The following is a 26,260-nucleotide window of genomic DNA, read 5'->3' on the forward strand; positions in this document are numbered from 1 at the left end:
AGTATCAAGTCATCTGCAAACAGTGACAACTTTACTTCTTCTTTTGCAATTTGGATTCTTTTTATTTCTTTTTCTTCTCTGATTGCTGTGGCTAAAACTTCCACAACTATGTTGAATAATAGTGGTGAGAGTGGGCAACCTTATCTTGTTCCTGATCTTAGTGAAAATGGTTTCAGTTTTTCACCATTGAGAACTATGTTGGCTGTGGGTTTGTCATATATGGCCTTTATTATGTTGAGGTAAGTTCCCTGCATGCCTACTTTCTGGAGCGTTTTTATCATAAATGGGTGTTGAATTTTGTCAAAAGCTTTTTCTGCATCTACTGAGATGATCATATGGTTTTTATCCTTCAATTTGTTAATATGGTGTATCACATTGATTGATTTGCATATATTGAACAATCCTTGCATTCCTGGGAGAAACCACACTTGATCATGGTGTGTGATCTGTTCGTCAGTGATATTGGCCTGTAGTTTTCTTTTTTTGTGACATCTTTGTCTAATTTTGGTGTCAGGGTGAGGGTGACCTCATAGAATGAGTTTGGGAGTGTTCCTCTGCTATAATTTGGAAGAGTTTGAGAAGGATAGGTGTTAGCTCTTCTCTAAATGTTTGATAGACTTTGCCTGTGAATCCATCTGGTCCTGGGCTTTTGTTTGCTGGAAGATTTTAAATCACAGTCTCAATTTCAGTGCTTGTGATTGGTTTGTTTATATTGTCTATTTCTTCCTGGTTCAGTCTCAGAAGTTATGCATTTCTAAGAATTTGTCCATTTCTTCCAGGTTGTCCATTTTATTGGCATATAGTTGCTTGTAGTATTCTTTCATGATCCTTTGTATTTCTGCAGTGTCAGTTGTTACTTCTCCTTTTTCATTTCTAATTCTACTGATTTGAGTCTTCTCCCTTTTTTTCTTGATGAGTCTGACTAATGGTTTGTCAATTTTGTTTATCTTCTCAAAGAACCAGCTTTTAGGTTTATTGATCTTTGCTATTGTTTCCTTCATTTCTTTTTCATTCATTTCTGGCTGATCTTTATGACTTTTTTCCTTCTGCTACCTTTGGGGTTTTTTTTTGTTGTTGTTGTTCTTCTTTCTCTAACTCTTTTAGGTGTAAGGTTAGGTTGTTTATTTGAGTTGTTTCTTGTTTCTTGAGGTAGGATTGTATTGCTATAAACTTCCCTCTTAGAACTGCTTTTGCTGCATCCCATAGGTTTTGGGTCATTGTGTTTTCATTGTCATTTGTTTCTAGGTATTTTTTGATTTCCTCTTTGATTTCTTCAGTGATCTCTTGGTTATTAAGCAGTGTATTGCTTAGCCTCCATGTGTTTGTATTTTTTACAGATTTTTTCCTGTAATTGATATCTAGTCTCATAACATGGTTGGAAAAGATACTTGATACAACTTCAATTTTCTTACATATACCAAGACTTGATTTATGACCCAAGATATGACCTATCCTGGAGAATGTTCCATGAGCTCTTGAGAAGAAAGTGTAATCTGCTGTTTTTGGATGGATTGTCCTATAAATATCAATTAAGTCCATCTTGTTTAATGTATTATTTAAAGCTTGTGTTTCCTTATTTATTATTATTTTGGATGATCTGTCCATTTGGAAAGTGAGGTGTTAAAGTCCCCTACTATTATTGTGTTACTGTCGATTTCCCCTTTTATGGCTGTTAGCATTTGCCTTATGTATTGAGGTGCTCCTATGTTGGGTGCATAAATATTTACAATTGTTGTATCTTCTTCTTGGATTGATCCCTTGATCATTATGTAGTGTCCTTCTTTGTCTCTTGTAGTAATTTTTATTTTAAAGTCTATTTATTCTGATATGAGAATTGCTACTCCAGCTTTCTTTTGATTTCCATTTGTATGGAATATCTTTTTCCATCCCCTCACTTTCAGTCTGTATGTGTCCCTAGGTCTGAAGTGGGTCTCTTGTAGACAGCATATGTGTGGGTCTTGTCTTTGTATCCATTCAACCAGTGTATGTCTTTTGGTTGGAGCATTTAATCCATTTACATTTAAGGTAGTTATAGATATGTATGTTCCTTTTACCATTTTCTTAATTGTTTTGTGTTTGTTACTGTAAGTCTTTTCCTTCTCTTGTGTTTCCTGCCTAGAGAAGTTCCTTTAGCATTTGTTGTAAAGCTGGTTTGGTGGTGCTGAATTCTTTTAGCTTTTGCTTATCTGTAAAGGTTTTAATTTCTCTGTCTAGTGTGAATGAGATCCTTGCTGGGTAGAGTAATCTTGGTTGTAGGTTTGTCCCTTTCATCACTTTAAATATGTCCTGTCCCTCCCTTCTGGCTTGCAGACTTTCTGCTGAAAGATCAGCTGTTAACCTAATGCGATTCCCTTGTATGTTAATTGTTGCTTTTCCCTTGTTGCTTTTAATATTTTTTCTTTGTATTTAACTTTTTATAGTTTGATTAACATGTGTCTTGGCATGTTTCTCCTTGGATTTATCCTGTATGGGACTCTCTGTGCTTCCTGGACTTACTGACTATTTCCTTACCTATATTAGGGAAGTTTTCAACTATTGTCTCTTCAAACATTTTCTCAGTCCCTTTTTTTCCCCTTCTTCTTCTGGGACCCCTATAATTCAAATGTTGGTATGTTTAATGTTGTCCCAGAGGTCTCTGAGATTGTCCTCAATTCTTTTCATTGTTTTTTCTTAATCTGCTCTGTGGTAGTTATTTCCACTATTTTATTGTCCAGGTCACTTATCCGTTCTTCTGCCTCAGTTATTCTGCTATTGATTCTTTCTAGAGAATTTTTAATTTCATTTATTGTGTTGTTCATCATTGTTTGTTTTCTCTTTAGTTCTTCTAGTTCCTTATTAAACGTTTCTTGTGTTTTCTCCATTCTTTTTCCAAGATTTTGGTTCATCTTTACTATCATTATTCTGAATTCTCTTTCAGGCGGACTGCCTATTTCCTCTTCATTTGTTTGGACTGGTGGGTTTTTACCTTGCTCCTTCATCTGCTGTGTATTTCTCTGTCTTCTCATTTTGCTTAACTTACTGTGTTTGGGGTCTCTGTTTCGCAGGCTGCAGGTTCGTAGTTCCCGTTGTTTTTGGTGTTTGCTCGCAGTGGGTAAGGTTGGTTCAGGGGGTTGTGTAGGCTTCCTGGCAGAGGGGACAGGTGTCTGTGTTCTGGTGGATGAGGCTGGATCTTGCCTTTCTGGTGGGCAGGACCACATCTGGTGGTGTGTTTTGGGGTGTCTGTGAACTTATTATGATTTTAGGCATTTTCTCTGCTAGGGGGTGGGTTTGTGTTCCTGTATTCCTAGTTGTTTGGCATAGGGTGTCCAGCACTGTAGCTTGCTGGTCGTTGAGTCGAGCTGGGTCTTAGCGTTGAGATGTAGCTCTCTGGGAGACCTTTCACCATTTGATATTACATGGGGCCAGGAGGTTTCTGGTGGACCAATGTCCTGAACTCGGCTCTCCCAATTCAAAGGCTCAGGCCTGACACCCGGCCAGAGAACCAAGACCCTGTGAGCCACATGGCTCAGAAGAAAAGGCAGAAAAAATAAGAAAGAAAGAAGGAATAAATAAATAAATAAAATAATATAAAATAAAATAATTAAAATTAAAAGTAAAAACATGTAATTAAAAATAAAAGAAGGAGAGAAAGAAAGAAGAGAGCAACCAAACCAAAAAAACAAATCCACCAATGAAAACAAGCACTAAAAACTATTCTAAAAAACAAACAAAAAAATAAACAAAAAACAGACAGTCAGAACTCTAGGACAAATGGCAAAAGCAAAGCTATACAGACAAAATCACACAAAGAAGCATACACATACACACTCACAAAAAGAGAAAATGGAAAAAAAATAATAAAAAAAGGAAGAGAGCAACCAAATCAATAAACAAATCTACCAGTGATAATAAGCTCTAAATACGAAATTAAGATAAACATAAAACCAGAAACAAATTAGATGCAGAAAGCAAACCCCAAGTCTACAATTGCTCCCAAAGTCCACTGCCTAAATTTTGGGATGATTCGTTGTCTATTCAGGTATTCCACAGATGCAGGGTACATCAAGTTGATTGTGGTGATTTAATCCACTGCTCCTGAAGCTGCTGGGAGAAATTTACCTTTCTATTCTTTGTTCACACAGCTCCTGGGGTTCAGCTTTGGATTTGGCCCCGCCTCTGCATGTAGGTCGCCCGAGGGCGTCCAGGTATGTGGGGAGTTTTTTGCCTTTTGGGAAGTCTGAGATCGTCTGCCAGCATTCAGTAGGTTTTCTGTAGGAGTTTTTCCACATGTAGACGTAGTTTTGATGTATTTGTGGGGAGGAAGGTGATCTCCACGTCTTACTCCTCCACCATCTTGATGGTGCCCTGACTGCTTAGGTTTTAACAGTGAAGAAACTCTTCTTTAAGAATGAATTGTTTGGCCATTCATTCATTCATTGAGCAGATACTGAGACCTTATTATCTGTTGGACCCTGAGCTGTCTTTGGAATAAACCAAGGTGAATAAAATTGAGGGCCCCCCATGTGTGGTTCACAATCTTGTGGCAAATACACATGTTTAAACAAAAAATGTGGCAATGCCATTTGAGATACAGTGTAGAGGAGATGAGAATACTACAGGAATGAAGGACCCCTTTCTGGGCTGTTTAAAGGGAAAAGGATGGGCTTTATAAAGACAGTGACATTTTTTTTAAAATTTGCTAATATTTTGTTGAGGAACTCTAGATTTTAAATTTCTAAAAATATTATTATTTACATAATACTTTAAAAAGCTTTCTGTTATGAAAAATTTCAAATGTACACATATTTTTGATACCAGTGTAATAAATTTTCTAGTGCCTGGTATGGCTTTAGCAATGATTACAATTATTAAAAAAAATGAAGACAGTGACATCTGGGCTGAATTTTCAGAGAGGCATTTAGCAGCAGGGTGAGGAGCCCAGCTGGGATGGGGCTGCATGGGTCTGTAAGCTTGCTTCCTCACCTCCTAGCTTTGTGACTTTGGCCATTCCCACTTTTGTAAATGACATAACAGCATCATAGTGGTGTTGTGAGCTTTAAATGAGATGTGTCTGCAAACAAAATGCTTAATGCAAGTTGTGCACAGAGCAAATCACCCATAAAAATGTGATCTGTCATCATGATCCTGGCTATTATTTTTGTTTTTGTTAGAGGAGAAGTAGGAATCCGTCAAACAGAGAGAAGGGGTAAGGCAGATGAACTGGTCATCCAGAGAAATAAAGTTTAACAGGCATAATGAAGACTCCAAAGATAAGGGCGGGAGGGAGAAAATTCTCTCTATGACAAGGGACTTGATCCTTTCTGATTTTGATTTGTATTTAGGGGTGGGGTAGGGAGGTGTTATACTCCCCAAGGGCATTTAAAAAATTAAAGAGAAGATGATGTGGTTCAAGTTAGTTTAGACCCATTCTCAGGAGGGGTATGCTGAAGGGTGGATTAATTGTGGGTGTCAGAGTTGATTTGGTTTTATAGATGCATTTTTTTTTCCTGTTGAGAAGCAGGCAGGCTGGATGTTGGTTGAGTCAGAAGGTTTCAGGCACGTGCCTGGCATAAACTGTGGTGGTGGCACTGGTGCTGGTGGGCTTCATGGGAGTCTGATGAAGTTGACCTGCTATCTCCTTTCCTTATCTTTCAAGTCAGGTTTGTATTAGGTCAGTGGTTCTCAGCTATGGTTGTACATTAGAATCACCTAGAAGATTTTAAAAAGTACCCCTTGACACCCCGTTTCACTTGGTTAGGGGATGCCCCTGACCCTAATTTTTTGCAAAAGCCACCCCCTTCCCAAGTCATCCTAAGGTACAGTCAATGCTTTATAGTCAATGTCTTGGGGAGTCCAAGGCTCATTGGTGATGTGGGTTAGGATGACCTTGACTCTACTTACTGACATTAGGCCTTCTATGTAGAGGTATAGCTGCCTCAGGGATAATGTGCTAGGATGCTTCCTTTCCCGGAGAGTACCTTTCACAGGGAAAAGGATCTTCTTAGTAAATGCGTTATATCAGGAAGGCACTTCTGGCTCATCTGAGCCAATTGTCTACCCTCATCCAATCCACCCCTTGGAACTCATGCTTGGATATCAATAAGAATAATTTCTGAGCCTTTGAATGTGGCCTTTGGAGACTGCATAGGACCTGCTGTTTTGCCCTTGGTCTTTCTCTCTGCTCTCCATCTCTACCAGTTTGGCCCAACTTCTCATCCACGGGCTTTGCAACTCTGCCCTTTGAGCCATGACCCTTGTGGCTGCCCAGAAGGAATCACCTTGTTCTGCTGTGACAGAACACCTGCCCTTCTCAGCCCTGTCAGCAGACCTCTCTCCTACCCCTGGGCTTGGCCCACACCCCACTCCCAGGCATCCAAAAGGTACTATCTCTTTATAAAATGCCTAAGGTAAGTCAGCTGTTGGATTGGTCCAAACAGGTTCCTTTGAGGAACACTAAACAGTGCCTGCCCCTCAATAAGAGCTTAAATGCATATGAATTACTTTTTTCCAAAACAAGATGATTGGACTTGCAGAGGGAGAAGCAGCATCTTTTGATCTTCTGCTGAGCACCCCCGGGTAATTCTGACTTCTGGATTGAATTCTGGGCAGGTTAGCTCAGATCGAATACACTGCCAGGGGCTGAAGTTTATAAGTTGTGTTCCTGAAGACTTCCAGCCTCAGGAACCAGCACTCTACAGATGGGGACGTTTGAATGGCTCAGTGCACTGTGATTGGGGGGAAAGAAAAGATCAAAAAATAGAAGAGAAAATCCCAGCATTAGAAGGACTTCAGGAATATTTAGGTTTACTTTCTTATCACCTGGAAAGGAAGGGGTGTATTCTTTATATATGAAGTATCTTACATATTCATTTTTGGTATTCTAGTAAGATTTTTAAGTTCTTTGACCAACTATAGTGGGAAAAAAGCCCAAAAAACTTATGCTCTGAAAATCACAATAATTATAGATTGTTCTCTTATGCCCGATAGGACAACTAAGTAATAAAAAAACCTGAGTATGACTGAAATAGAATTTTTTTAAAAGTTACATAAAAATTCCATGCACAGAGTTGGTGATTATATATGCAGGAGAGGGTACTATTGAAGCAGTGACATGAGTAATTCCAGTAAGTAAAACGTGGTGGTGAGCCCAGCTTTCTTCCAGCAAATGCTGGCTGTAAATGAAAGCTCACGTGGGGGGTGCCATGGGAGAAAAGGTGTGGTACCTTCACCACTTCCACCAGAGCTGTTTAATAATGCAAGCCTGTTAATCGAGGAAGAAGATGACATGGCGTTCCGTGCTCCCTATGGCAAGACCACACGAGTTTTCACCTGAAAAAGTGGGCATAAATGTGGTTCCATTGCAAAAGAATTGGGGGCATGAAAATTTGTTATTTCTTTCTTTTGGAAACATACACCTTATAGAAGGGTTAAGATGGTTGAAAAGTGGTTAAATAAACAGCACTTTCTGACCATCGTTGGTAGATTGTCTCACAGTATTAGCTGTTTATTTCACTGACATATTCTGAAGGGTCTATAGGGGGCTTTTTCAGAAGTCAGGACCTCAATGTAATATACAAGCATTGATTCTGATATTTCCCTTGATAACAGTGCTTGACCATATTGGGGTCGCAAGTCAGTAAGGTTCATTGGCTGCTGTAATGCTCACTGTCACTAGTAATAAGTACAAAGGACTTGCTCTAAAAGCTGGTTTATAAAACTTTAAGTAAACTTGGATTGCTTAAGTGAACTTGCAAGGCTCTGGAGGGGGCAATTGGGCCTTGGTTGTCTACTTATATTAATTTCACAGAGTTTAAAGGGTCAAGAAAGGCGGTCGGTGATGCTTATTAATTTATGAAATACAGACTCTTGTCTGTCTCGCTATCTTGCTTTGACCATCCTGCCTTTCCTTTTAGAAAATTTAATATAAATTAAACCCTACCAGACAAGAGTGCCCTAAAGGATTAAGTCTAAAGTTCACAGCTGGACTAAAAGGATCCAAAGGCGCTATGTCTTTTTAATGGCACAATTTCATTTGAAGCGATGTTCGAACAATAGAACCACATAATGGACGTAAAACATGAGGAGAAAAAAGCAATTACAGACATACTGAAGTTAGTCAAGGATTAGGATATTTTAAAAATATGAGACATACTTGCATCTAAGGATTTTTTTCTTGTTTTTCCAAGAAATAATAGCTTGTAACAAGAGCATCTTCTTGGCTCTAAGTGGGGGCATGGTTCTTGTTAAGATGGGAATGTTTATATGTTATTACAATGTCTCAAAACATACCTGATGGCTGAGGCCAGACTGCTGAGAAAAGGGAAATGTACCATTGCCATGGAAACAAGCCAGTCTTACTGATGGAAATGTTCCTTCTTGGTTGATGTGCTTTGGAATAAAGAGGGAAGATCATAGTCATGTAAAGGCAGGCACTTTAAAATGCAACTCCTAATTTAGTCCTCACAAAGAGCTTTGAATGTTTTTCCCGTTTTACAGATGAGAGCATTGAGGCTCAGAGAGAGCAATACTTTTTCTGAGGTTGTACATCTAATAATTGCCTGAGGAGTACTGGGGAGTAAAAGGATATCCCTCGCCACCACCTCTTACCCCCCCAAACCAAGGGATCAGGTTGAGGATCACTACTATCAAGCCAGACTCTTCTTCTAGGAAGGCTTTTCGAGCAGCACATCCAAGGTAGGGAACAGCTTGTATGTCAAGGCCTGGATTGAGGATAAAATCTGCAGTTTGGCTGCAGTGCAGTGGGGGCGGGGAGTGCAAGGAATGAAAGGTTAGTCTGGGAAGGTAGCAGGCACACATGCAGGAGAAAGAAGGCTAGTAATTTGATTTTTACTCTAATTACTAGTAAGGAACATTTGGAGATGTGAAGCAGAAGAATACCTAGATTTGTAAGTCTGTGAGTTTTAAAAGTTTACATTGAGTGACTACCAGGAGTAGCTGGTGGCAAAGTTTCATCCTGTAGAGAACAACTGAAAAAAAAATGGATATAGAAATTATCAGTTTGAAGGCAGCACAGAACTGCTGAGGCAAAGAGGATAAGTGTGGCTAAGACTCTGGAAAAGTGAACTGACTTCTGCAGCCTCTTTTAACCTGGGTCCATTTGCTGGTTCTGGGTATAGGCAAGAGGTTGAATATCCAAGATTTGCACTAGTGGAAGGCTGTTCCTGGGGAAAAGGGAAACCAGTAGAGCTTGTAGAAGAGACTTAGGAGACCTCATGCCTGCAACCGGTTTTCCCCTCAGTTGAATGCTGAGGCTGCATGGAGCGGGAGGCAAAAAACCTAAGTGCAAGTCCTCTGGGAAAAAAAACACAGCAGAGTTTTCATTTCAACAGTCTTCATAGTTTCAAGAGATGAAAATTAGAGCTCAGAACTGATTATGGGGAGGTGATGCAGTGAGTATGCCAGTCCTTTAGGTGAAAATCTTGGAAGGCTGTGCCTTAAATAAAGGCCAACAGGAAATAGATTGAGCTCTACCTTGATGGCAACACAGCCTTGTAATAGCATAATCTCTGATTAGATTAAGATCATCAACTACTCTATCTGCCTAAATGAGGGAGGGGTAAATGGTCTAAAGAGGAAAATAACATCACCTGAGTCTCTACAAGTTTTATAAACAATACACATGAATTCAACAATTACTAGACATGCCAGAACACAGGATCACATGACTGAAAACCAAGAGAAAAATGGTTAAAGGGAATAGGCCCACACATGATCCAGCTATAGGAGTTAGTTAATAAGACTTTTAAGTAACCAGATATATACGGTAAGAACATGGAGAAAATGGCTGGAAATATAGAGGATGTATCAGAGATTTGAATCTATAAGATCAAATCAAATGTCAAATTCTAGAACTGAATAAACAATATCAGTAACAGCAATAGTTACTGGACATAATAGAAAGTAGAATTGGTGAACTGGAAGGCAGGTCAACAGAAAATCTCCATGCTGCAGCACACAGGGATAAAAAATAGAAAATACAGAAAAGAGACATAAACATGTCCACATAGACATGTGGGGCTCAGTCAGTAGATCTAACATATAAATGGAATCCCAGAAGGAAATGGTAGTCAAAAGAGGTATTTAAAGAGGTAATGGCTGAATATTTTCCAACACTGATGAATGATATTAATCCACAGGTTCGTGAAGCTCTGTAATGTCCAGAAGTATAAATACAATATCACAGTATTGTATTTCAAGTAAATATGATAATAAGACTAAGATAAGATAGTAAAAGATAGTAAAAATCAAAGACAAAAGAAAAATAATGCACGTTACCTTCAAAGGAGCAATAATAAGTTTGATACCTGACTTTTCAACAGGAGCAATGGAAGCCAGAAGACAGTGGAATGATATCTTCAAAGTTCTAAAAAGATTACTATGGCTTCCAGTAAGGAGAATAGATTTTGGGGGCTAGAGGTGGCTAGATAAGATATGGAAAGAACAATTCACAGGCTTTTAGGGTCTTACAGTGTCTTGTGAGAAGTGATTACAGTCTGGATTAGGATGGTGATAATGGAGATAAAGTAAACTGATTTAATAAATATTAGAGGTGAAAATCCTTAAAAGAAATAAAGCAAACCCACCAATCCACCCACCCGCAACTTCCCAAAGACTCTGCCTCATCTCCGTGATTGTTTTTTTCTTTCCTTAGAGGTTTCCTTAGCCACATCATGGACCATCTGGTTGACTGAGATAAAAACACATCTTTCCCACAAGATCACCTCTTTGATAACCCTATGCTCTTTCATTCTTGTCTTCACATTTGATGCTCCATGTTGCATCATAAAAGAAACTTCTGGCAGAGGACTTCACCTCTGGTCTTATCCAAGTATGTGATGGTCAGAATGTGGGGTTATAGGCAAGTGGGCATAAAAACAGGCCAAGGACTGGGTGGAACAGATGTGGTGTTTTTTTTTTGGAGTTCCTCAGTTCAGAGAATCTGGATATGAGTAGGCTGACTTCAAGCCTGACTTAACTGAATCCAAACACCACTTCCATCAACTACTGGTTGTGCAACCTTGGGGCTCAGTTTCTTTCATCTGGAAAATAGGATTGCTGGTAATATCTGCACAAGGTGGTGCCAGGCACTGAGCCCAGAGTCAGGTGGATGTCAGTAATGCCATGTTCTATTTCACTGGACTGCCTGGACTGAGGGGAATGAGCTGGCATAGACCATTTGCCAGGACGAGGCACTCAGAGCTACAGACCATACTGGCTAGTCCTCCCAGCACATGCCATAGTGATCTTTGAGCTCATAATTGTTCATCCTTGATCAGGAGGGGATGGGGAAGACCCGAGAGGGGAGAAAAGCCAGGCGTCTTTGACCAAGACATAGTCATAGGAATTGAGAGGGGCAACAGATCAAATATCAACAGCTTTTCTGTAAGTTCATCTTGGCTCTTGATAAAGTCAGAGCTCTTCTAGTTTAGTACCTGCTGACAAGAAGTAGCTGAAACCAAATGATGAGTGTTTGAAGGTCAGAGACTATTTAATTTATGTAGTAGTTTCCTATCACTGCTGTAACAAATTACCATGAACCTAATGGCTTAAAACAGCACAAATTGCTCTCTTACAGTTCTGGAAGTGAGAGATCTAAAATCAAGGTGTCGTGGGGCTGTGTTCCATCTAGAGGTTTCATGGAAGAGCCTATTTCCTTGTCTTTTTCAGTTTCTAGTTTCTAGAGGCCACCTGTCCTTCATTCCTTGGCTCATGGGCCCTTCCTTGTATCAATAGAACCTCATTATCCTTGTCACATCTACTAGTGACCCTGATTCTCCTGCCTCCTTTGAATAAGGACCTTTATGATTACATCAGGCCCACCAAGATAATTCAGAGTAATATCTCCATTTTACTTTAATCACATCTGCAAAGTTCTTTTTACCATGTAAAGTAACATATTCGACATGTTCCAGGGATTAGGGCATGGATATTTTTGGGAGGGTAAATTACTAAGTTTACAACAAATTCATTTTTTCTTAAAATTGCAGTAAAATATATAAATAGACTAAAATTTCCATTTTAACTATTTTTGAGTATACAGTTCTATGGCATTAAGTATATTCACATTGTTGTACAACAATTACCACCGTTTATCTCCAGAATTTTTTCATCTTCTCCAACTGAAGCTTTTTATCCACTTAATAATAACTCCATATCCTCCCTCCTCAGCCCCTGGCACCCACCATTCTACTTTCTTTCTGTATGAATTTGACTACTCTATGTACCTCTTATAAGTGGAATCATATGATATTTGTCCTTTCTTTTAGTGTTATATCTGATAAATTATTGCTGAATCCAAGAAATCATTGCAAAACCCACCATCATGAAGTTTTCCCCTATGTTTTTTTCTAAGAGTTTATGGTTTTAGCTCATATGCTTAGGTCTTTGATCCATTTTGAGTTAATTTTTGTATATGGCATTAGGTAGGGGTCCAACTTTATTCTCTTGCATGTGGATATATAGTTTTTCCAGCATCATTTGTTGAAAAAACTGTCCTTTCCCTATTGAATATTCTTGGCACCCTTGTCAAAAATTATTTAACGATATAGACCAGGGCTTATTTCTGGGCTCTCTATTCTAACACATTGGTCTTTATATCTCTCTTTATGGCAGTACCACACTCTTGTGATTACTGTAGCTTTGTAATGCATTTTGATATCAAAATGAAATATGGGATCTCTATTGCTATGACTAAGGGTGATTACCAGCTAGAAATCTGAGGTGTCCCTGTGATGTCTTCTGCTTTTGCTTAAACCATGAAGATGGAGAAAGATTATCAACATTAAGAAGATGAAGCATGTTTTAGCTCCCATTGAAATTGCTAGATATTTGAAGACAAAAGCCTCTGGAAAGTACTTCTGGGCTCTGGCCTTCATTTGACGTTTATGGCTGTCCTTAGATGCAGGAAAAAGGGAGAGGGAACAAAATATTTTCACTCAATTATCACTCATTTTTAAATTCTATTCATCCTCTTTCCTTTAATCCTGGCACATTTAATCCCTTGTATAAGTTAAGATTAGGTTAAGCTGCATATAATAGAAAATAGAATAAAATTAGATGTTTCTGTCTCAGGTAAGGAAGTTCAGAGGTGGGCAATCCAGGGATGATGTGAAGCCACACAGACTTTTCAGGGACCCAGCTTACTTCCAGTTGTCTATTCTGCCTTCTCAGATTGTAGCTTTCACCTTCTTATTCCAAGATGGAAACAATCTCATCACTCATCATGTCACATTACATCATCATCTAATCACATCATACTATGTCACATCACAGCAGTTTGAAGGAAAAAAAAAACCCAAACCCCTCCTTTTTAAGGAGACTTCCTGGAAGAATTACACAACATTTCCACTTACCACTCATTGACCATAACTTAGTCACATGGCCACAGCTCTTTGCAAGGAAGTCTGGGAAATGCAGTCTTTTGACTGAGTTAACTCTGGGGGGTTGTATTCACAAGAAGAAGAAAATGGCCATTGGGTGGCAAACTGAAGTCTCTGTCACAACTTTGAATATATTCAATATAAAATTCTGTGTATGTAAATTCTTTAAAGTCCTAATTTTATGTCCCATACTGATATATATCAGTATATATATAGTATATGCTAATTCTATTATATATATCAATATATTATATATATATATATATATATATATATATATGTTAAAAGCAACAAGTGTTGGATATTCATCACTGTGACAGAACAGGATATAAGTCCTACGATGCTGCTTGGAATGAGCATAGATGGCTCTGGTGATATCTGAGTTTTTAACCCAACCATATTCCAATCCCCTTGGGGGTACCATCATTAACCTTACACTGGCAGGTGGGTGGGTAGGTGTTTTTATTTCTGCATGCTTATTTGCCTTTGTGGCCATATTGCTTTGCTGGGTAATTGTATGGGATCTCAAGGCATGTGATCCACCAAAAGAAGGGCAAGCTTGAGCAAAGCATCATATGAAAATTGATGCAGCCTACTTGGCCTACCTCTCTGGTCACCAGAATCCTGACTGCAGTGGTTCCTTGAAGTTCACAGATCCAGACACCTATCTAAAGAAAAATCTGAAGGGAATATTTAATCTGGAGCTAAAAGATTCAAAAAAGGAGTTAAAAAGTGAAAAAAGAATGCAAAGTTTACTATAGAGTTAAATTTAACATATGCACCCACATACATATATTATGGCTACTCCCTTCTCATGAAGAAATTACTGAAATTCTATCAAAGGCCTATGTACCCACATACATATATTATGGCTACTCCCTTCTCTTGAAGAAATTACTGAAATTCTTCGTCGGATGTGGCTAAAGAAAGTTCCTCAGTCCCATTCCAGTTTAGATTCTGTTATACTCACCTATCTCTTTTCTCTCTGTTTAGATTGTTCATTTCTTCTGCCTTTGCTTTAGAATGTTGCTTCTTTAATTAGGACTTTAAGGATTTTTAAATATTAATTGCAGAGATTTCTCAGAATTGCCACCAGCAATGGCTCAGATTCACCGTTTCCTTCAAAATGATTATCAGTTACATTTTTTAGTTCCAGTGACATACTGGTCCATGCAATGCTGAAATTTACTAAGTCTACCTCTCCTTAAAAATGCCATATTAACTTGTGGGGAAGGTTGCCTGTGCTCTGTGGGTTCCACGCCCTCTCTTCTGCCTCACTAAGCCCCTTTTCGATAATCAATGGCTCAGTTATTAAGAAGTTATTATGAACCTAGAATGTGTTTCTGCCATAAAGCACAATCTGTAATCTTGTTGAAAATAGTGATTCTGGAACATTCTTGGAAGTTGGTTTGCTAAAGTAGATCCAAGGACATCTGGAAGCATTTTTTTCTCAAGTTTGAGAGCCAAACGTTTCATATTTTCCAGTTTTTCAGGTAAATGGGCTTGGAGCAAAAGTTTTCAATCAAAGAATACTGTTAGGTGAGTTATTTGCTGACTATTGGACACCATGTGTGATCAGTACATGCTGCCTGCACCCAATTCTCTCCCCAAACATATTTTCTTTCTCTAACTGTAAAGTAAATAAGTTACTGTTTATCTTAAGAGTTCTGAGAGTTTTGTGAATGATAGTGATTAAAGAGCAGTCCAGATGGCCGAAAGAGGACGTATGACAGAAGTCCCAGGTTCAAGACTCAAATCCCTCATTTGTGAAATGTGGATGATAATAACCTTGCCCACCTCCCAGAATTACAGGGAGTAGCCATTTAGACAATGGACGTGAGAGTGTTTTGTAGATTATAAGACACTATAGAAATGTCATTTGTTACCACAACCTTCATGCCAATGTGTTCCTTATGTTTTTGGCCCAAGCTAATAAAAATTTGTAACTTTCACTTTTTTATAATTTTTTTGCTTATTACTCAAATAGCTTTGCTTTATTTTAGTTACAATTGACAGAAGTCCAGCTCAAAGAACTTGAGTGAAAAAGAGAACCTGTCCCATCTTACTGGGAAGTCAAAGCTGTCTTCAGGCATAATGAGATCCAGGATCTCAATCTCATCAAGACTCTCACTCAGTCTCTGGTTCTGCTTCCCTCTGTCAGTGGGCATGTTCTTTCCTTTGGGCTTAAGTTTCTTTCATGTATCCAGGGAGGATGGCTATTGACATCGCCATATAACTCAACAGACAGAGAGCTGCTTCCCCCTACCCATTAGTTCTAGGGAAGTGTACTTGGAATGGCCCAGTTTGGGTGACTGCTTGGAGCAGGGAAATGGGTTTCCTTGGGTTCCCTGCCTACTGTGCTGACTCCTGTGGGCCAGGGAGATGTAAGGGCAGGTTCCTGGTGCTGACTACCTAGTTAGAGCCACGAGAGTGGGAAATTGGTGTTTCTCCAAATGAAGTCTTGTTGGCAGAAGCAAACTCCATGTGCCTTTTGCAAAAGCTGAGCTCACTCATCTCACAGAAGAGGAAACACAAATAGTGCATGAACATATGAAAACGTACTCAACTTCATTAGTAGTCAGGGAAATTACAAAGCACTGTGAGATACTGTTTCATACCAACTAGATGAGGAAAAATGAAAAACTTAGATAATACAAATTTGGAGGGGATGTGGAACAAAAGTCTCTCTAATGAACTGGTTGAAGGATAATCAGGTATAACTGATTTGGAAAATAATCTGCTATTGTTATGAAGGTTGAATATTCATGTATACTATGGCTTAGCATTTCTACTCCTAATATCTACTTTAGAAATTCTGTGCATGGTGCACCAGGAGACCTGTGCAAGAATTATAATAACTGACTTATTCTTAGCAGCAAAAAGTTATATATATATAATATATATATATATATATATAATATATATATATATATATATATGTATATATATTACATATGTTCTTTTCTATTTTAAAATATTAGGTAATAGAAGCATGGAAAAACAAAATGCATACTTCCTACAGGTTTTCCCAAACTAGATAAGAAATGTTTATTTCAATAGACATTAATCTGCATATAATAAGGAATTTTAGGAATCAAATTATGATTTGTAGGCAATTGTTGTATATTAGGACACACTAAAGATTTAGCTTGGTCAAGTGACTAATGGGACATTTGGTAAGTTACCAAACTTTGAAAGATACAAAGAAAACTACAAAGGAGGGACATGTTTTTTCCAGCCTGACCACACAGAACATTGGATTAGTTGGAAAAATGGGGAGGGGGGCTGGTTTAAGGAAGTTATTTTGAAAATTTAGAGCAACGTTTCCACCTCAAAGCCATTAGACCATGGAACAGTTACCCAAGAGTCAGGGGAAGAAGGGGTCCAAAAGATTCACTTATTGCATCAATGGATGTTTGGTTGCATCCGTTCCTAGAGAATACAAATCAGCATTAGATATTGACAACATCATTTTTAACTCATAGGGAAAATTTTAACTCTTATGGGAATAGTTTGACTTTGTATTCCTGTTAGGATTTTAGAACTGGATTTTTACGAAGACTGCAATTTTCCTCAAAGGAATTATGAGTCAGGCAAGGAGTAAGGAAAATGATCTCTAACAAAGAAAATGATAGAAAGAAGGATAGAAAAAAGGGGGAAACGAATGAGGAGCAGGTAGGGAAGGAGTGGGAGAATGGGATGGTGGAGAGAGCGGGGCTGGGAGAGGCGGCCAGTGAGGCTGAAACCTGCCACTGCCACACTCTGCTGTGGGATGTAGACAAGTTCCCCTCCCTCTCTGATGTTCAGTGGGCACACCTATAAAGTGGGGACACAAGTGTCTACCTCCCCACGTTGTTGTTGGGATCACGCCCTCTGCAGGCACATGGAGTCTGACCCAGGAAGGAGCAATGAAGAGATGTAGGGAAGATGAGCCCTGTTCTGTAGCATATACGGTAAGAGAATGGGATTATGGTGAACATGGCTCTGTGTGAATGACTAGTGTGAAGGGTGGGACTTATTATTTTGCTTAGTGCCAGGCCCATAGTTGAGCTATTAACCTGACCACCTCTGTTGAATGCACGTGGTATGTCTGGCATGCAGATGGAATGTTAATAAAAGTATTTGTACTGTGCAGTCTACCATGTTTGGTTGGTTTTTTCCTAACATTAATTAATGCCAAGCTGGTGACTTAAAAGGAAAGTGAGACAGTGTGAGTGCACTGTTAGGGGTGGGTTAAGTGTACAAGGGGTCTGTCTCAGAAATGACCAGCTTGAGGTGAGGACCACCACCAGGTACCCCTCTCTGTTTTGGGAGGCAGTGGTGTTGGAAGAAAGAACATCTGCTCTGCTCTGGAGACAGGCACACTGAGAGTTAAGTCCTGGTTCCCACATTTATAGCTGTGTGACCTCAGAGAAGTTACTTTATCTCTCTGAAAAGTGGGATAACATCATGCTGACTTTTGACTGTCTCCCGATCTTTGCTTTTTCATCATGACTTTTGGTATTTCCCTATGGACTTGACCATTGCATTTGGGATCCAAAACTGATATATTGAAAACCTCATGATAAACCACTATATGTTACCCACTCCCTATTACCTCTCATCCCAGTGGAGCTCAATGGAAGGGCCCAAGCTTTCTTCATGGCAGTTCCAATCATCACTATTAAGTTTCTCTCACCTGGGCACGTCATGATGACAGCTCCTCCTGAGAAGTACTAAATCAGCACAATTTCTCATTAATTCTGTGCAGTGCCAGAGATCCTTGCTCCTCCCCACTCTGGGATGTCCAGCCGAGGGCCCCGTTTATCCTGCTCCATGAAGGGTCACCACTTGTACATGCTTTTCCTGAATGGGGCTTCTGTCCCTGATTCCTGCTTTCTCTCCAGCCCTGGACTAGAAAGCACAGGAGGAAATCCCAAGGTTCTCTTTCAGTTTCTCCCTTCAGAGACATCAGACGGACATCAGTCCTAATCACTCAGATTCTTTTTCTTAAGATTCTGTCCTGGCCTCTCTTGCTTCTTCCAAGGGCAAGGGTCTTCCTACCTGGAAAATAGTCCAACTCCAAGAGGCTTGGCAGCCCAAAGGCTACTTCTCTCCAAAGGACCCCAAATGGCTCTCTCTGAAGTCCCTTCACTCTTCCTACAAGTATCTCCCGCCACCAGATCTATGGTGTTTTCCCAAAGAGGAGGGAAGGCGGGGTTGTGTTCATCCTGGATGCCTCCAGCCTATGCTTTTGACCCCTTTCTGTGAGTCGAGTCTGGAGACAGGAGGCAGGGGCCGGAGCTGGGCGGGCACTCAGATCATGGGGGCACTCAGATCACAGGGGCACGAGTGTCAGCCACAGGCGCCAGAGGATGTTGTGACTTTCATGGTCTTGTTTGCAGACACGCTCACTCAGCTGGACTCAGTTCATATATTTACTAATAACGCTTGGGGAAGGGAAAGACCAAAACTTGCCGAACAGCCGTGCATGCCAGGGATTTTATGAGTCATCTCCTTCAGTTCCCACATAAACTCTCCGTGCAAACTATTATATCCTGAACTTTAAAAAATCCACTTTATTGAGATGCAATTGACATACAAAAGACTGTACATATTTAAATGCACACATATATGTACACATGTGTATGTATTTAATGTATATAACTTGATGACATTGGAGATAAATATACATCCCTGAACCTATTGCTGCAATCTATGCCAAAGACAAGTCCATCACGTCCAAAAGTTTGTTCTCCTCCTCTTTACTTATTATTATTATTGTTATTATTTTTTATAAGAGTACTTAATATGACCTACACTTCCAGCACAGCTTTAAGCACACAGTGTAACATTGTTAACTACAGGTCTGTGCAGTACATCTCTAGGACGCAGTCATCTGGAATAACTGAAACTTTATACCTTGTTACTCATCCCTCTCTTAGCTGCTGGCAACCACCATTCTCCTCTCTGCTTCTGTGAGTTTGATTATTTTAGGATCCCTAGTGGTTTCCTCCAGATCACACACTGAAGCTCCATATTCACCTTTAAGGACACCTGGCTGTAAGTCATGGGGTCTACCCGCTAACCCACACTATCTCCCATTTGACAAAATACTCACACAGTTTATCCTACTTGGATGTTGCCCCAAACCAAACCTCAGGAGGGAGTCATGGAAGGCATTTTACAGATGAGGAAGTGGCTGCTCCCTGGCTGTGAGTGGGAGAACGGGCTAGGGAACTGAGTCTTTTGACCCTAAGTCCAGCCAATGGAGTTGTTGCATGGAGCCAGAAGAGGAAGACACTTTCTCGTGTGATCCTGCAGGAAGTGTGGAGCCCAGAGGGAAGGGGTAGAGACAGATTTTGGGGTGAACAAACAGGAAGAATGAACCCCTAATGGGAGCTGACCATGAGGTCTGCCACTGCCCTGTGAGCAACTGTGAAGAGGTTAAATGTACGATCAGTCGTGGTGGAAGTTGGCCAACCAGCTCTAAGCACCTATGACTCTTGTGGTTCCAGAAGTTTCTTGCTTCCTTTCACAAAATTATAGATCATCCTACCCTAACGCCAAGATCGAGAATCAATGCCTCAGAGTTCCAAGTGCCTCACCATTGCAAACTTGGAGGATGGAGACCATAAATGATTCAACTACTGTTCCCAAGAATTCCCAGTGATTTGCCTATTGATTTTCTGCGTTTGGCAACAGCCTATCTGCTCTGTGGGATAGAATCTCTTCTTTTGTTTAAAAGGTGCATCAGTTTTCTAAACTCAAAAAATGCTGCTCTGGAATGCACAGCCCCTGACCCCCTTATAGCCTAAAAAAAAAGGATGTCACCATTAGTTGCTAATATTTTCCTTAAATCTACCCCCTTCTCAGCTCATATGCCTACAATTCAATGCTCCCAAGGCCAGGTGTGTATTTTTCAAATGAAATTGCAGTTAATGGTACAAAATATTTACATTTATGCCCCAAATCCAAAGAGCCACAAAACTTTATTTCTCCTTTTGTAGTTTCAATATTTAATTAGTGATGAAGCACCAGAAACCTGTAGGGAAAAAACACCCCATTATTTTTTAAGTTATAGTATATTTACAACCCATTTCCACCTGCTCCCTTTGTCTCCACCTGTCTCCGCTGTACACAGATTCGTCTCAGACATCCCCTCAGGAATACAGCTGTGTCATCACATACCGTGGCATCCTAATATTTCATACTAAGCTTTAAACCAATTAAGACTGACTACTGACTGTGCTGACTCATGGGAAGGGAAGGGGATAATGCGTCCTTCAGGTAATGAACTTCTTTGGGGACTTAACACATATTTCATTTTTTAGCACCGTTGGTTTTCCCTTGTCACATTTCTGTGGATGTGGCTTTGTTTTGCTTCACTGTGCTAGGAGGATTATGCAGGGATTAATATTTGTGAAGTAACCAAGCTTATAGTAATAATGGCAGGAATTGGACTGATACATGGTGAGATTATTGGGTCAACCTCTGAGGCCTCAGGGGTGCTCTGGATGACAGAGATCTTCGGGGCGATGGGACCCATTTAAAGGGGCAGCCCCAACTGACTTCCAGCAGATTGTGGTACGTGGAAACCAGAATTTCCGGTTTTATGAAGTGAACCCCAAATCTAGATTTTTAAAACGTGAAATTTCCTTATTTCAAAATGGAGGCACTGTAAAATGAAACAAGCCACCCTCTGGGTGAGAGCTCCGGCTGGCTCTCAGCTGCCAGTTTGCAACCTCTGGCCTGACCCAATCTACCAGCTTCTTTTGTTTTTTTAAAGAGAGTAGACAGCAGGATAAGTGCATAGCAGCAGGATTTTCTCCAACTTGGCCACTTGCCCATCCGAGGCCAGTGGAGGGCTTGGGTTCCCATTCCCTGTCTGGGTCCATGTGGTGAAAACCTAAGGCAGGGGCTGGCCGGCTGGGGACAAGCAGGGTCAAAACCCTAGTGGGCATCTAGAAAGTTGGGGGGAGGTCCATGTACAAGTGACATGGGATGAAACTGATTATTTAACTAGAGAGAATGATTCTAGCCCTTCATGGTGGTTGGACCTGGGGCAATTTCTGTGTTTATTTTGGGGCAGCAGTAGATTTCTATAGAGCAGGTACCCGCAACCCACAACAGGAGGAGCAAGGCTTAGCTGTATCCCCTTTATGGAGGACACTTGTCCTAGGAGCATTCACATGCTGCATCTCACTTAATCCACACACAACGTGATGAGATGGTTATTGCCATTTTGCTGAAGATGAAATTGAAGGTCTGAGAGTTTTAGCAGTCAATAAGTGGTTGAGCTGGAACCTGAATCTGGATTATTTGATAGGAAAGCAAGTGACCCACAACCCTGAACTCAGGATAATGCACCCGTCTCCTTGCCCAGGAATATATCATGACAAATGGCAAGAAAATCATGGCTTCCACCTATTTTTTATGACCCCAAATTTTATAATGGGAATCTGACCTCACATTTACATATATTCCTGCATAGGAAGAGCTTTATTTTCTTGATTAGCAAAAAAAATGACTGCAGGAGAAGTTCAGTCTCAGCTCAAGTAATCTGTGTTGAAATAGGATGTTAACAGAAACCTCCTTTAGCCTGCAGAGCCCACTTCTGAGTCATTAACAGCCCTGAGTTTGATTGAGGCAGGTCCTAATTCTTCAACTGAGATTTCTTTGCTCAGCTAAATTCAATCCATGTTGGGGCTATTAAAAATGTCTTTTTAGTGCTTAGTCTGAAATTACCACCTTTTACAAATTTTCCCGTTACATATATAGCCTTTTGGAAAATGAGTTGCTTTTCATGGAGGTGTTGGAATGTTTGTGATTTTAACTTTATTATATAATGTGTCTTGATTAATCAGTGTCTGAGAGCCATCTAGCTCTAAGCAAGATTACAAGAAAATAAAACGGACTTTGAACCTGCCCTCTGCCTCCATAAAAGACCCTCAGAAATGGAGATGACAGGAGTGAGGGAACGGCAGTATCTGAGCCCAAGAACCTGGAAGGTTGAAGCAAGGTACTTAGTATTCATCTGGTAGTCATTGCAGTAACATCAATCTTACCAAATTCTCCTGGTATTAATGTAGATGTTCTGCATTTAATATATATTTCCAGTGGAATTTCATTGTAATTGAGCACTAAATGATGCCCACTTATGGTAAAGTGGTTCCAGAATTTTTTGTAATAAATGGATTTTAGTAGAATAGAAGATTCCAGATTCATCTCCAAGTCTATATTAGACCCTTTATGCTCTAATTGTCATTGACTATCTTTGCCATATTATTTCCAGACAGTTCATAGTTTCCCCTGCTGAACAGATGATGATTTGTGAGTGAAGTAAGACACTGACTGAACTATGTGGTGCAGTTGATTTTTTTTATTGCTCTTGTTTCACAAAATCTCTTTTAAAACCATTTGAATCATCTCTGTTTGGTGTCATTACTAACGGCTGTAGATTTATAAGGGGAACGACTTGTAGAGCAACAATGATAGCAAACATTTATTGAGTGCTTACTGTGTTCTAAACACCCTGTAAAGGTAAGTGCTTTACATTCATCATCTCATTTGGAACCTCATAACAATTCGATAGGTCTGGTTACCATTTGTATTTTAGTCAAGTAAGTTGGACATCAGAGGTTAAAGAATTTGTAGGAGGTCATAAGCTAGAAAGAGGCAGAGTTGGGATTGAATTCACATCCTCCTGGCTTCAGGCTTCAAAGTCTGTGCTTTTATGCACCAGAACAGATGGCTTGTGGAATGGAATCCCTGTGAGTAGATGGAGGAAACTATGGATTCCTGGGCCAGTGAGAAATCCCTGTGTTTCTTTATCACAAGCAGATACAGTTATTAAGATAACTCAGAAACTGTCTCTATGGTTAAGACACAGGGATGGGGGGGAGCTGATGTTTAGGGGGAGTATCTGCTTGAAAACTGGAGACACAATGATTTCATGAAGTGAATAACCAGTAAACCAAATAAATTGCACTACTGTATTTGTTTGCATGGAAGGGGTTTTACCAGACATGCAACGGTGGCTATTTAATCCCAGGTTTAGAACACGTGGCTGTTAGAGCTGAGGTTGAAAGCTCTATGGCTTGTAATCCTCACGCTGCCCAGTTGAGTGTTCTGGGAGGTCCCATGGGAAGGGGCTGTCCCAGCTCTCACACTAACAAGCAAATGACCTTGGCGAAACATCTCAACCTCTCTCATCTGCAAAAGGAAGGGATTGGGTTGAATTTAAGACTTCCAAACGTATTTAGAATCTGGTATTGTAAGTCTTTCTTCAAAAGAAAAAGAATGCAGAATTAATTCAACTATGTAGAACAGATGAGAGTAGAACCTATCTGGTTGAAATGAGCACTGTGCCTCCTTCTCCTAAGCTGGAAACTTCTCGGGCCTCCTTGTCCTGGTCCACAGCCCCTGAGATCCCATGGGCTGTCTGAAGACAAGTCTAGGAAACCTCTAGGCTAGCTGCTCCCGAAAGCTTCTGTTAACTCACACTTTCATACCCATAGAGCATGCCCAGAGAAACTGGTCTGTAATTCTGTGAGCACTGGGAATTGATCACTGATGAGTTTTCCTTGCCATGGTGTCTCCCAGGCTGATGGTTTACTTAGGGCAAGAGTATGGGACACTAAGTGATGTATTTTGGATTAACTGCGTTTTATGTTCCCACCATTTCATTTTTCTTTCTCCTCTCCTTCTGGTGCATGTAATTGGGTGTTTTACATAATTCTGCAAACCACTTCAAATAAGAATTTTTTTTTTTTTTTGAGCAAGGTGGGTTAGGAAATGAGCCAATCAATAACATCTCCCTCAAATATTTTCAGATTCCATGCACACAATGTGTCATAAACTCCTACAGATTCTGTAGCTTGGAGCTCAACTGCCACTTTCTCAGGGAAGCTGCTCTGGTGGTTCCCATCCTTACACACCTCAGCTGCCCCTGTGGTCACCCTCATTACATCTGTGATCTCCCTTGATCGCACTTAACACAATTTATGATCATGAACTTGTGTGATTACATAATTCATCAAGCTCTCCGAGGAGAGCGAACATACCCATGGCATTGGCCATTGTATCCTAAATACCAACACATTTCCTGGCATGGGGAGGATGTGCATCAAATGTTTATGCAATGAATCCATGTTGAAATTCTTTGTTTGGGGGCAGTCTAATCAGGTAGTTATTTGTTCATGGTGAAGCTCTGGAGCCAGGCTACTTGGTTCAAGTCCAGGCTCAACCAATTACTCACTGTGTGCTCCTGGATAAGTCACTTAAATCTTTTAAGGATAGGTTCCTTCATCTGTGAAATAGGAGTGATAAAAGTATCTATGCTACAGGGTTTGTGTAAGAAATAACAAGAAAACTTATGTAGAACATTTAGTTCAGTGCCTTATTTATAGTAAGCCTCCACAAATTTTAGTTTCTTAGTATTATGATATTTATTTCCCCAGCAGAATGTGTAGTCCCATATAGGAGACACAAATAAATTGATAATTACAATATAACGTGGTAAGTCGAAAAATTTGGCTCAATTTCACTGGGGTTCTGTTGAAGTCCATTGGAGGAAATGGAGAATGAAATGACTGATTAAAGAATACCAATTATTTATTTATTCATTTTATGACTAGTTCACTTATGACTAATAAATGACTAATTTATGCATTTATTCTAGCCCTGGGCTAGATATAGGAATACAGAGAAAAATATGGTCCTGTTCTTTTTTTTTTCCTTATTCAATCCAATTTTATCACCCCAATCTTTTTAAAATTAATTAATTTTTTAATAGCCCAATAATTGCATTTTATTTATTTTTTGTCATTTAAATTTTATTAATGAGAAATGTTACTTACATTTTATAAAGCTTAATAACTTTTATTTTTATTTTTTTATTGAAGTATAGTTGATTTGCAATGTTGTGCTAATTATTGCTGTACTGCAAAATGACACTGTTCTTACCATTAGTGAATTTATAAAATCTGGCTTGGGACAAAAAATATTAATAAAATTAATGTTGTATAATATATAACTTAATCCCAGCAAGATTAAGACCTCAGTGTCCTTAAACTGTGAAGCAGTTATGATTTCACCCTCACTGTCCCTTCCTATAAGAATTCTGAATGAAAGCAGTGTTAAACCACAAAATAAGTGTAAGGAAGGCCAACAAAATTCTGATTTTCCCTGAGATGACTATTGTGATACTATTCTGGAATACTGTTCTCAATAACATGTCTTTGGGGCCCATGCTTTCCTAGTGACTTGCACTCATTCTGGGTGTGCCCACTGGGTACACAACACAGAGCATGGGCATGAGTGCGTGGCTCTAGCCATGGTGAGCGTGAGTTCAAAGCACTTTGGGAATTCTGGAGCCTGCAGTGGCTCTGGTGATCAAAGCTGAAGCCTTTGCATGTCCTCTGAGTACTTGCTCACCCTGTCACCTGCCAGCTTCTCATGCACGGTTGACCCTTTCTGTGAGCCAGCAGTCTGGTTACTTCCTGAAGCATCACTCAGGTGCTCCTCTTGCTGGTTCTTTCCTTGGGCCATTTCTCTGCTCTGGGCCATCACCACACATACTGCTGAAATAGAAAATTTGTGTTTTGATAACTCTTGGGAATCCTCTCTCTCTGTCTCATGTATAATGTTATTTAAAACTTGTTTTCTTATTGGTTGGTTTGAATTTGCTTCAAGTGCATACACATACACACACTTAAATAGACAAAGGCACTTGGGAGCAGAGCCCTGTTGCTTGCTTCCTTTGTGACCTCAGCTCATTGAGATGCAGTCCACTCTGCTGGGCGTGACCAATGAATGAGGCACACTCGCCTAATGACAAGGAGTGTGTAGTCCCTTGGGATGACATGTACTCTGATCCCTGGTGAGCTCTCTGAGCAAAG

At 39.9% G+C, this 26,260-nt stretch overlaps 1 long non-coding RNA gene across 2 annotated transcripts; it reads right to left on the minus strand.

The window, feature by feature from the left end:
• Window positions 1-563: 563 nt before the first annotated feature.
• On the minus strand, window positions 564-21,168 carry LOC309625845. Of its 2 annotated transcripts, none has more exons than XR_014242777.1 (3): window positions 18,058-21,168; window positions 8,269-8,367; window positions 564-6,704 (listed from the first exon to the last, which is right to left on the minus strand). It is a non-coding gene; the product is annotated as an uncharacterized lncRNA (long non-coding RNA). The 2 variants fall into 2 exon arrangements; XR_014242778.1 differs by having other exon boundaries at window positions 17,977-21,168.
• Window positions 21,169-26,260: the final 5,092 nt, after the last annotated feature.

The sequence above is a fragment of the Balaenoptera borealis genome (genome assembly GCF_965194805.1).
Source record: "Balaenoptera borealis genome assembly, chromosome: 3".
Taxonomy (NCBI): domain Eukaryota; kingdom Metazoa; phylum Chordata; class Mammalia; order Artiodactyla; family Balaenopteridae; genus Balaenoptera; species Balaenoptera borealis.